The following is an 11,992-nucleotide window of genomic DNA, read 5'->3' as shown; positions in this document are numbered from 1 at the left end:
ACAGAATATGTACAATAACAGAGTTATAAACACATCTAGAAAACACGTGATACTTTTATTTCATCTATAACCTCTGTGCAAATTTTGTTGACTGCAAAGTGTTTATGAATATGTTTTTAAAAGCTGGTTATCTGACTGTCAGTTAATAGCAATTAAAAAGAAAGCTGATTTTTATTATTCCTAAATGGAAAAAGTCCATTATGAATTTTTGTTATGAATTTTATTTATCAATCCACCTCCTCACTGCTCTTTCCCGGTGCAGCAGCCAGAGCTGGATCAAGCAGCCAGATGGCTTCTGGAGGAAGACTAACTGCAACAAAGGGTCTCTGGGAGGCTGCTCAGGCACAGCAGCTGAAAAATCAAAGATGAAATAAAAACTGGACCTGATCATGGTGCTGGATGAGACAGAAAGGCAAGATGATAAACCAGTGTATGAATTAGTAACACTGATTATGATGATCATGTTTAGGTGGAAACTAGCGAGCTAACTTCCTGCTAACCTCTAACTCAGTTAATTTGAATAAACTCTGTTTTCATGGATGCCTGGATGTTAAACTTAATTGTTAAACCTGGTAAAGCAGCAATGCTGATCATTTTATTAAAGATGAAAGATGTTAGACCCTTTTTAGCTCTCAGTGATCCCTCAGTGTTCGTTTGACTTTGGGACCTGAAACATGGCAGCTTTTCACTTACACATTTTTGAACCACTCATTCATAGAAATAGTTTCCAGTCAAAGATCTGGACAGATCCACCAAGTTCACAGTAGTTTTACAATTTTCTGCAGTGCAGAAAAAAAAAAAACTGAAAACATCACACCTCTGAAGTAACACATTGTGATTCATGTACAAACAACACACAATTATTGTAGCTTCTTCAAAGCCTCCTTATATTCAACACTTGGGTAGGTGGTGTTATACATGCCCTCACAGCACCGGCACGTCAATCATCCTATTTTCACCTTGTCACCCTCATTAAGCTGCTCTCTTTCCTCTGATTAATCGTTAGTGCTGATTGGCTACAGAAGGCCCACCGCATGCATGGGGGATACCGTGGGCCAGGGCTGTGGCATCTAATGTCTGGTTGTCAGTGTCCTGTGGAAAAACAAGTGATTGTCCTAAAATCAGATGTCCCAGCAGATTGATCTAGTTTGCATGCTGGCAAAATTGTCCACTCTCAAAATCCCAATCACCCTGTTGCAAGTCTATTACAAGACCAATACACCAAGACAAACAGCCATTTATGCTTTTTACACAGGCAGCCAATTTAACCAGGGAACTTGGCACAGATATATATTTTTTCTATCCTCTGTTAAATACTCTGTTAAATAATTCTTGTAGAATTATTTAACTAGAAGAATTGTTGTACCACACATTAAAGTTTCAAATCAGTGAAAAAGCAATACTAGTTTAGGGAGCACAGCAGTTGCAGCCATTTGAAGGTTTTTTGTTTTATTTTGTTTTCTCCGGCAAGGTCATCTGTCAGAGGAGCAAGAGGCAATGTTTTGGTAAGTACTGACACAGAGGTAAGTGACTCAAAGGTAAGAGGTAAGTGAAGCAAAGGTGAAACACAGCAACTGATTTTCTTACTTGTTTAGCAGGACGGTGAAAGAGAGAACTGTGCTGAGAATGATCCAAGAGGCTGATTGTTTGTGACCTTTTGCAAGGTTTTTAAGATGAGCAGAGAGGCAGGAAGGGCAATGGGCTGGAAGGAGTGGGTTTGTTGTATTGGAAACATGAAACATCGGGTGGATGTGAAGGAATGAAGTTAGCTTGAGTTTTTACTAGAGAAGGGCAGATGTTGTATAGTCGATTTTATGAGGTCCTAACCCGCCAGCTCCGTTGTACGTGATGCTGAATGGATGGCATGGTGAGGTTGGCTTAGAATCTAAGATGGACTGGAAGAGTGGTGGTTGGTGGCTGGTGCGATCGTGGCTCAAGAGTTGCAGTTCGTCTTGTAATCGGAAGGTTGCTGGTTTGAGCCCCGGCTCAGATAGTCTTGGTCATTGTGTCCTTGAGCAAGACACTTCACCCATTGCCTACTGGTGGTGGTCAGAGGGCCCGGTGGCGACAGTGTCCGGCAGCCTCGCCTCTGTCAGTGTGTCCCAGGGCAGCTGTGGCTACAATCTAGCTTGCCATCACCAGTGTGTGAATGACTGAATGTAGTGTAAAGCGCTTTGGGGTCCTTAGGGACTAAGTAAAGCGCTATACAAGTACAGGCCATTTACCATTTTACCCTAGAAATCCTTCAAAGGGAGATAGGCCTGAAGTGGAGGAGGTGAGAGAGTTAAAGTTAGGTACATAAATATTTGGACAGAGACAAAATTTTTTCTAATTTTGTTCTGTACGTTACCACAATAAATTTTAAATGAAACATCTCAGATGCAGTTGAAGTGCAGACTCTCAGCTTTATTTTAGTTTAGTGAACTAAAAGATTGCATAAATATATGAGGAACCAATGGCTTTTTAACACAAACACTTCATTTCAAGGGCTCAAAAGTATTTGGTCAAAATTAATAAAACAATGTTCTTTTCTAATACTTGGTTGAAATACCATTGCTGGCAACGACAGCCTGAAGTCTTGAACTTATAAATTTCACTAGATGCTGAGTTTCCTCCTTTTTTTAATGCTCTGCCAGGCCTTTAATGCAGCGGCTTTCAGTTGCTGTTTGTTTGAGGCCATTTCTGTCCAAAGTTTAGTCTTCAGCAAGTGAAACGCATGCTCAATCAGGTTAAGATCAGGTGACTGACTTGGTAAACGGACGTTGCTTTGAAGTGCATGTCTAAGAAACTGGCTCCCTGATTCTCAGGTCCTTCTTAGATTGAAAACATCATCAGTCCTGTTGCTGTTCGGTCAAAGTTGCCTGCTGCCGTGATCCATTCCACTTTCCATGTTTTTCAGTTTAAGCCAGTCTCTTCTAGTCCTCTGTCCTGTTTAATCTTTTCTTGTGTGTTGAAAATAAACATTTTAATATTCTTATTGCTTGTCTGGGTCCAGCTTGAGCCTTGGTTATGATAAATACCATATGTCAAGGGAAAAGTTTGTACTCCTGGTGCTTCAAGGAACCTGACATGACAGAAGGTTTATCCTGTGTGGGATAAAAGGTTCAGTTGAGTGATAGCTCTTGGATAGAAGCTGTTCTTTCATCTGGCAGTGGGTGAATTCAGTAACCTGTGCCGTTTGCCTAGAGGGGGGCAGAGGGAAGAGACCAGTGGATGTCCTCCAGAGGCGGCAGAGGCTGGCCAGTGATGTCCTGAGCAGTTTTTATCACCCTCTGGAGAGTTTCTCTGTCTGCTGCTGAGCTGTTCCCAAACCAGACAGTTATACAGTACAACAGGATGCTTTATATTGAGAGTAGAAATGCTCTAATAGATTTGCAGACAGGTGGGGCTTCTTCAGTATTCTGAGGAAATAAAGTCCCTGTTGTGCCTGTTTTATAATAGGAGCACCATTCGTTGTCCATTTAACGACCTCATTGATGGCAACTCCCAGAAATATAAAGCAAGCACCCCCTCATCCTCCTCACCTCCAGATTCCAGTGGCCTGAGCGCCCCTCTCTGTCGCCTGAAATCACTGACTTCTTTTGGTTTTTTAATATTTAGGGAAAGGTTTTTATAAGAGCACCAATCAGATACTGACTTGATGTCAGATGTTTTATATTATTATTTTGTGGACATCAGATATCTGATATCAGCAGAGATGGAAAGTAAAAACCTAAAGACATTGAAGGTTAAGCAGTGATTCTTTTTTACTGTTTAAAATCAAAACTTTGTGAGTTTTTATTTCAAATAATAGCTGATGAGCTTCATCTCCATATTTTACCAGTTGGTGATGGTAATTCATCATCATTTGAATGTACTAATAACAGAGTTGCAGCAACTGAAGATACATAATTTAAACAATTATTCACCACACATTTATTTAACTCAGCTTTTTAACTAAGCATTACTCCATTACCAATTGACACTCTGTCACAGACGGTGCTGGAAAAAAAAAAGGAAACACAAAATAAAATATTCAATTAGCATCTTAATAACTGACCGACTGTAGCAACTCAGTATAACCATCACAAACTGAATGCTTATTTTTGTGTTTACTACCTTTTTGTGCACTGAGCCATGATACAGCCTTTGCAGCCAGAAGCTCCCACTCGTCCTTTGCATCCATCTTGAAACCACAAAGCCAGATCAGAGCCAGAATGGTGGCCCACACTTCACTGCTGGCCTAGTGTATAGAATCAGCAGTCATGTAGTTAAATATTAAATTAAGTGAGGCAGCATGCAGATGTTCGTTAACATGAGTGTGTAATTTTGAAAATTCACTTTTGAAACCATTTTAATGAATATGTTACAAACACCCACTATTACTGTGTTATTATTTATTTAATAGCCCACCTTTTCAGGCTTTGACTTTTCCACCTCCTCGTTGGTCTCAGTGCAGCAGCAGAGCTGGATCAAGCAGCCAGCAGCCAGACGCCTTCTGGAGGGAGACTAACAGCAGCAAAGGGTCTCTGAGTCGCTTCTTAGCAGGTGGAAATTCTTCATCCGGCAGTTGTGAAGAGGAAAATTTAGAGGAAAAGAGGTAGTTACATAATAAAATGCCCTTCCTGGGTGGAATTGAAAGCAATATTTAAAATAATGTGCTGAGTTAAGTAAGAAAATAGTTCTAATGATTTGGTTCCACATGTTGCAATATATGTGTCATATTTAGAGTTGTTATTATTTCTAATTGAGCAATTAAAACAACAATATTTAACAAAAGACAGCAGCTCTGACAACCAGATATATTTCATAACTTTTTGGATATTTGATGATTTCTTTTCTCGTGGAACCAGTTCCCAGTTTGGATTTGGGAGACACACACCCTCCCTACATTTAGGATTAGGCTTAAACCTTTCCTTTTTGATAAAGCATATAGTTAGCACTGGATCAGGTGACCCTGAATCCTCCCTTAGTTATGCTACAATATGTCTAGGCTGCTGGGAGATTACCATTATGCATTGAGTATTTCTTCTTCAGTCACCCTTTTCACTCCCTATGTGTTTATACACCTCTCTGCATTGAATTATTCTTCCTCTCTGGCTCTCTTCCACAGCGTGTCTTTGTCCTGTCTTCCTCCCCTCACTCCAGACTGTCGCAGCAGATGGTGACACTTTCATGAGCCTGGGTCTGCTGGAAGTTTCTTCCTGTTAATATGGAGTTTTTCTTTCCCACTGTCACCAAAGCGCTTCCTTATATGGGGTAATATGATTATTGGGAGTTTTCTCGGGATTTTTTTGTATTATTGTACCTTACATTATAAAACACCTTGAGGCAACTGTTGTTATGATTTGGCCTTATATAAATCAAATCAAATTGAACTGAATTTAGTTATGGCATCTGACAGTGGACTCCTCTTTGTTCTGCTAGACTTAAGTGTAGCGTTCAATACTATTGATCATAACAGTACACATATTAAAGGAAGTGCACTACAGTAGTTTGAATCATATGTATCCACATGTATCTAACAGATTCTAATTTGTGATTGTAAATGATGAGTCTTCTTCACATGCACAACTTAATTACCGAATTCCACCAGGTTCTGTCCTGGGTCCAATACGTTTTGTGTAATACTTGCTTCCTTTAGGCAGAATTATTAGAAAACAATTAATACATTTTTATCACTTTGCAGATGACCCTCAGCTTTATTAACCATGAAATCAGAAGACACAAATCAACTAGTTTAACTACAGAAATGTCTTACAGATATTAAGGCCTACGTAACTTTTAATAAGTCCTAAAAAACCTAGAAACATGGTGTCTAACCAGACACTTATTTTGATGGTATTAACTTGGCTTCCAGTAAAGTGTGGGAAATTTTACCAGGATATGTCATTCAATGCACATATTAATCAAATATGTAGGACTGCCTTATTGCAATGTGTATAACAAACAAAAACATTATGTGTATGAGTGATACTAAAAAATTAGTTCATGTATTTATTACTTCTAGGCTACACTATTGTAATTCATTATTATAGATCACTTTTAAAAATGTCTGAAAAATCCTCAGTTGATCCAGAACGTTGCAGTAAGAGTACAAACAGGAACTATGAAAGACAGAGCATATTTCTCTCATATTAGCTTCTATTCATTGTCTTCAGAATTTAATTTAAAATCCTTTCCTTCATAAAGAGTGAGGAGAACTTTCAATGAAAACGTTTCTTTATGATAAAGCTCATAAGTTTGGGCTGGAGCAGATGACGAAGTCAAAACAGATACCTTCATCCATGCTGTAGAAACAGCAAAAATCCATGAGACATCTGTCTTCTGTTTTTTCAAAGGAAACACAACAGTGAGCACACCAGATATTCTTAGTTCTATAATTCTAATCCAAATGCAAACAAAATTAAAACATGTATCTTTCATTGCACACTAAATTCAGTAGCAAGGTTAACTGATGTGCAATCTCATTGCACTTGTCTGACTGGAATTGAATTATCTTAATTGCTCATGTGTAGCATGAGCAACTCATGTGACATTGTAAAAGCCAGACTAAATCTGTCTGTGTCCTCATTCAGAAGTGCAACTCAATTAACTTGCAGTAATCCCAATACTGACTAACTACTAGAAGACAAAACCAACCCTAGGCAGTACTGAAATGTTTGAAATCATCCTATATATTTTACAACAAAATAGTTATTGGCAGATAAAACTGCTAATAGCCATTTAAAAGTAATAAATTAATGCTTGGCTTATATTTTTTTTATTGATATAAGATACAGAAGCTATTTAAGCTTTATTTTTGGAGATCTCCAACCTGTAATTAAACTATTTGAGAGAAAATCAATCTTTACACATCTTTACACAGCCTGTAACTGGGGTTTTCCTGGTGTGATAGACCCCAGCCTCTATGGATCTTGTGCTCAGAACTTGTTCCTGTGCTGCCATGATTAGTGCCTCTGAGCTGCCTTTCAGTCCAGCTTTGTCCAGCCCCTTGTAGAAGTGGCTGATCTGGATGTCAGCCACTTCCTCTATCTGCTAGTTGTTCATACTGTGCAGCGGACTGTCCTTCCATGATAGTTCCTCCTCTTGCTCCTCTTTCTTTGGTTTCTGCTGCCTGAGGTATTCACTGAGCACATGGTTGGTTTTGGCCATCTTCTTGGTGTACTCGTGGATGTTCGTTGTCTCATCCTGGACTGTGGTACTGACACTCACCAGTCCCCTGCCTCCTTCCTTCCGCTTAGCATACAGCCTCAGGGTGCTGAACTTGGGGTCGGAATTATTCATGCAGGGTCAGGAGTTTCCTGGTCTTGATGTCAGTGGCTTCTATATCCTTCTTTGGCCAACTTATTATCCCAGCAAGGTACCCGATGACCGTCAAGGCCTAGGTGTTGATAGCCTGGATCTTGTTCTTACCATTTAGTTGACTCTTCAGGACTTGACTGACCCTCTGTAGTTACTTGGTGGTTGAGGCTTTCTTAGCGGCCTCTATATGGTTGCCATTTGCCTGTGGGATTTCCAGGTATTTGCAATGTTGCATTCTCATAGTTTGATCCAATTAGTCTTCTTTACTATTTGACTACACCTCTCAAATCCAAATGACATTTCAATGTCATTACTGTATATCCTGGTGATTGGTGAATCAATGTCACGTTCACACTTGGCATACAGCTTGATGTCATCCATGTACAGGAGGTGGCTGACGATTGCTCTGTTCCATAGTCGGTATCTGTAGCCAGTCTTGTCAATGATCTCACTGAGGGGGTTCAGGCATATGCAGAACAGCAGTGGGAACAGTGCATCTCCTTGGTAGATCCCGCACTTGTGCTTTGGGCTTGAAGTTGGCCTCTACTGTTGTACACCACATCCCTATTGAGTTTCTGATGAAGGCTCTTAGGGTCCTGTTGAGCTTGTATAGATCTAGGCATTACAGGATCCAGCTGTGGGGCATCGAGTGATAGGCCTTCGTATAATCAATCCAGGCAGTGCACAGGTTGATAAGCCTAGTGTTGCAGTCTCGGGTGACTGCTCTGTCAACCAGTAGCTGGTGTTTCGCTCCTCTGGTATTCCTGTCTATTCCTTTTTGTGCCCCGCTCATGTATTGATCCATGTTCCTATTCATCTTTGCCACTATGATGCCTGACAGGAGCTTCCATGTGGTACTGAGGCAGGTTACTGGCCAGAAGTTGGATGGGACAGGTTTCTCCTGGAGGTCCTTGGGAATCAGGACTGTCTGGCCTTTGTTTAGCCATTCCGGGTGTCATTGACTAGCAGCTGGTTCATTTGTGCAGCCAGACGCACATGGAGTGCAGTCAGCTTCTTCAGCCAGCCAATTTTACACACACGTGTGTGTGTGTGTGTGTGTAGAAGTACTTGTACTGTGTTTGCAACTGTAAAAAACCTTGTACTCACCGAGCGAAACAGGGGAACCATAGTGTGCAGTAGGGCTGCCACGATTAGTCGACTAGTCACGATTACGTCGACTATCAAAATCGTCGACGACTGATTTAATAGTCGACGTGTCGTTTGAAGCTTTGTAAGATCCCAAAAGACGCAGAAATAAGTAGTAGGATTTAAGAGTGTAATAACGGACTGAAACAGAAGATGGCAGCACTGCATGTACAAGGATGCCAGCTGCCGTTAAACCCCGAAGAAGAAGAAGTAGCTCTGTCCCAGAATTCATAGCGCGGCCCAGCTCAGTTTCCAACACAGGGTCACAAAATAAACGTTTAACATATTTTCAGGCGAGACTGTAACTGTGTAAACCTCAAATATCTGCTCAGTTTATCAAGACACCACATATTTTCAAAAGCGCTCCGACGTTTTCGGAGACGTCTGTTACCCACTAGCTCGATAGCTAGCCGGGGGCAAGGCTCACTAGAGCCCGTGAGAACACCGGACTCCCTGGCAAATCGTTTTCAAACCCACCGCTGTCTTTCGCTACTCAGGTTAACTTAGATAACTTAAAAATGTTATTGTTTGGCTTATTTCAGTATTTTATTTGTTCCTGAGTAAATCGGTTTGGCTGAGATTAAAGTTATAGTTTTTACACAGCTGAATAAACGTCAAGCAGACAACTGATTATCAGAAGTGTGAGATGCTTGAGAATATACTCCGGTGTCCGTTATATTTTAGATAGCAAGGAGTTTATTAAACGTCACCGAAACAATCTGCAAATTTCATTAAAATGTAATAAACTATTATCTTGTCTTTATTTTTAGTTAGCACATACCTTAAACACTTAAAGCTGTAAGCTAATGATAGTTATATAAGAGCAGATGCTGCTGGTGCAATAAGCTGTACGTTTTACATCCAATGGATGCATGATCTGATTAGTCGACTAATCGCAAAAATAATCGGTGACTAGTCGACTAATCGCAAAAATAATCGGTGACTAGTCGACTATCAAAATAATCGTTTGTGGCAGCCCTAGTGTGCAGCCACTAATAAGATAAGATAAGATTTAAAACAAAGATTTAAGCACCAAATAGGGTCAATTGAAAATGCCATTTGAAGTCTCCAAATATAGAGCTTCTCTTTTTTATGTAATATACATATAAATTCCCCACTAGATTTGAGGGCAGTCTAGCCTTCAAGCTCAGGTGCTTTACATAGTATCTTTGCTATTCCCAGGACTGCGCTCTTCTGGACAGAGAGCTCAAATAATGTTCCTGGGATCTGCTGGAGCCACTCACCTATCTTGGGGGTCACTGCACTGAGTGCTCCGATTACCACGGTTATTATACTAAGTCCTATAAATCTAACATAATAATATAATAGCTCTGTCTTTGGTCAGCAATTTCCAAGGCATCAGGTATGGACAGCTTGCTGTACTACTCAGGCATCCCTGTCTTCATCACATCTTTCTGCAGCTCTGATAGTTGGATTAGTTCCCTCCATAATGCCTTGATCTTGGCCTCTAGACTTCTGGTACATGTACTGCTCCTGGTGGCTATTCATCTTGTAGACAACCATCTCACCGATAACTGCTGCCGTGGTGTAGATCATTTAGTTGATTTCAGTGATGGTCACAATAGGCATTGTCTGCACTGCTGCATTCATATCTTCTAATAGACCCTCAGAGTGTACTTCATGTAATCTTGTCACTGAGGTCACGTTTCTCAGCTTATCTTTCAGCTCCTCTCTCCTTCTGTCATACTTGGGGCTTTCTACCTAATTTCTGAGCCACCGAGCATTCCTGTTATGTGTTGCATGCTTCTCCCATATGCTCTTTCAGTATTGCTCAGTCTCAAGCCTTGGTGGTGCTTTTCTCATATTGGTTCCCTGTCACTGAGATGGTTCAGTGGACAACAGCTGGTTTAATCTCTGCCTTCTATCTCTTTGGTATACCACTTCAAACGGCTGACCAAGGCTGTGAGTTGTTGCTTGGTAGTTTCCAAGGCCTCAGGCATGGACAGCTTGCTATACTTCTTAGCCACCTTTTTCATTGCACCTTTCTGCATCTCTGATTGTTGGCACCCGAACGTGAAGGATAGACCACCCCCAGGGGCGAGAGGGGAATTTTACACACACACACGTATGTGTGTGTGTGTAAAATGTTATCAGTTCAATACATGCAACCTTTAAAATTTTAATATTCGCTGGTCTCACCCCGTATATTGTACTTATTGAGTGTCTATTTACCTATGGTGTGTGCTTTATAAGTTCCAGTTTACACTTAAGTTTTGGCATGTTATTCAACAACTACCACTTGCCTGTTAACCTCTGGTTCCTGGAGAGTATGGTTTTCATGCAGACCACTGCAAAGGAATAGCAGAAATATTTCATAGCAGGAAGAGGACCCCAATGCAGATATTTATTGATCTAGACTACACGAAATGATCCAAGTTATAATAATGATAGAATTAGTTTGTACAACAGTTGTTTTACCAAAAAAATTAAATTTTTTTTGCAATAGTTTAAGATTAAAATTCCGACTCATAAACAAACAGAGTGCCATTTACCTGATAACCTCTGGCTCCTGTACATTGTGCCTGCCATGGTCAGGTGTCTCGGTGTCATGCAGCACACTGCAATATGGTAAATACTGATGATGAGAGGGTGTAATGCATTTACAGTGCTACAGTCCAAAGGCAGTTGTCAAACACTTACATTGCCATTTCAGACTGCACAACTTCTCCACCAGTTGAGTCCTCATTGGCTTCTGTAATCTAAAACACCAGAGTATTAAAATATAAAAGAAATGGAACAACAAATGACAAACAAGAACAGAGGACAAGTCAAAGACAAGAACCAAAACAGCCACACCTAAAATGAATGAAAGCATAACCACAGAAGATCAGTCTTTGGGTAGGTAGAACTTAGGATAACTGAGGGGAAAATAAATAAATAAAGGAAAGGTTAAGGACATTAACAAAAGACAATGAAAAAGCCAAAACCCAGGAAACTGGGATTACAAGAACAAAATGACCCTAACCCTAAAAAACTGTTAGACCACAGTTCAAGCTTGCTCTACTGCATTTCTGTTATTAACAGTGAATCAACTGACGGGGCATTATTTAAGCATAGCCATCTGGCATGGGGATCAGATGAATGTCTCAAATCCTTTGGGTAAAAGCACAGCATTTATTATTCTGAGCAGTAACATTTTAAAGATGTCTTATACAATACTAGGGTTACTGGAGCGCCACTGAGTTACAGTAATAGTGACAATTATGCCATATCAGCCACCCGAGTGGAACATTTGAATACCTTTGGACGGATATAAAGATTGGAGCGACCCAGTAGGTTTCTTGCTCTAATTTCTTGGGGCGTTTCCTCTTCAAGAGGAAGAATGAGCCGCTGTCCATTCACTTTGCATAGATCGAACTGCAAAGGTATGTCTGCAATATTGTCCCGTAGTGCCTGCCTGAATTCAGTGGCATTTAGGTTTACAGGAACGACCACCCGAGTAGCAGGAGTGGCATCTGTAATCAAATTTAAACCAAATTAGCTGGCAATGCCATTTAGAACTTTCCCTAAAAATGGAAAAGGGTAAATTGTCACATTGTAG

The 11,992-nt window shown here is 40.5% G+C and overlaps 1 long non-coding RNA gene across 2 annotated transcripts; it reads right to left on the bottom strand.

Annotated features, from left to right (window-relative positions):
• Positions 1 to 2,990: 2,990 nt before the first annotated feature.
• Positions 2,991 to 6,552, bottom strand: LOC146504348 (uncharacterized). 2 transcript variants are annotated; one of them, XR_014868626.1, is made up of 4 exons: positions 6,259 to 6,552; positions 4,393 to 4,536; positions 4,099 to 4,222; positions 3,001 to 3,981 (listed from the first exon to the last, which is right to left on the bottom strand). It is a non-coding gene; the product is annotated as an uncharacterized LOC146504348 (long non-coding RNA). The 2 variants fall into 2 exon arrangements; XR_014868625.1 differs by lacking the exon at positions 6,259 to 6,552 and having other exon boundaries at positions 2,991 to 3,981; positions 4,393 to 4,774.
• Positions 6,553 to 11,992: the final 5,440 nt, after the last annotated feature.

The sequence above is a fragment of the Neolamprologus multifasciatus genome, chromosome 14, assembly GCF_963576455.1.
Source record: "Neolamprologus multifasciatus chromosome 14, fNeoMul1.2, whole genome shotgun sequence".
NCBI lineage: Eukaryota > Metazoa > Chordata > Actinopteri > Cichliformes > Cichlidae > Neolamprologus > Neolamprologus multifasciatus.
Note: the sequence above shows the minus strand (reverse complement) of the source record. Positions and strands in the feature narration are given on the sequence as shown.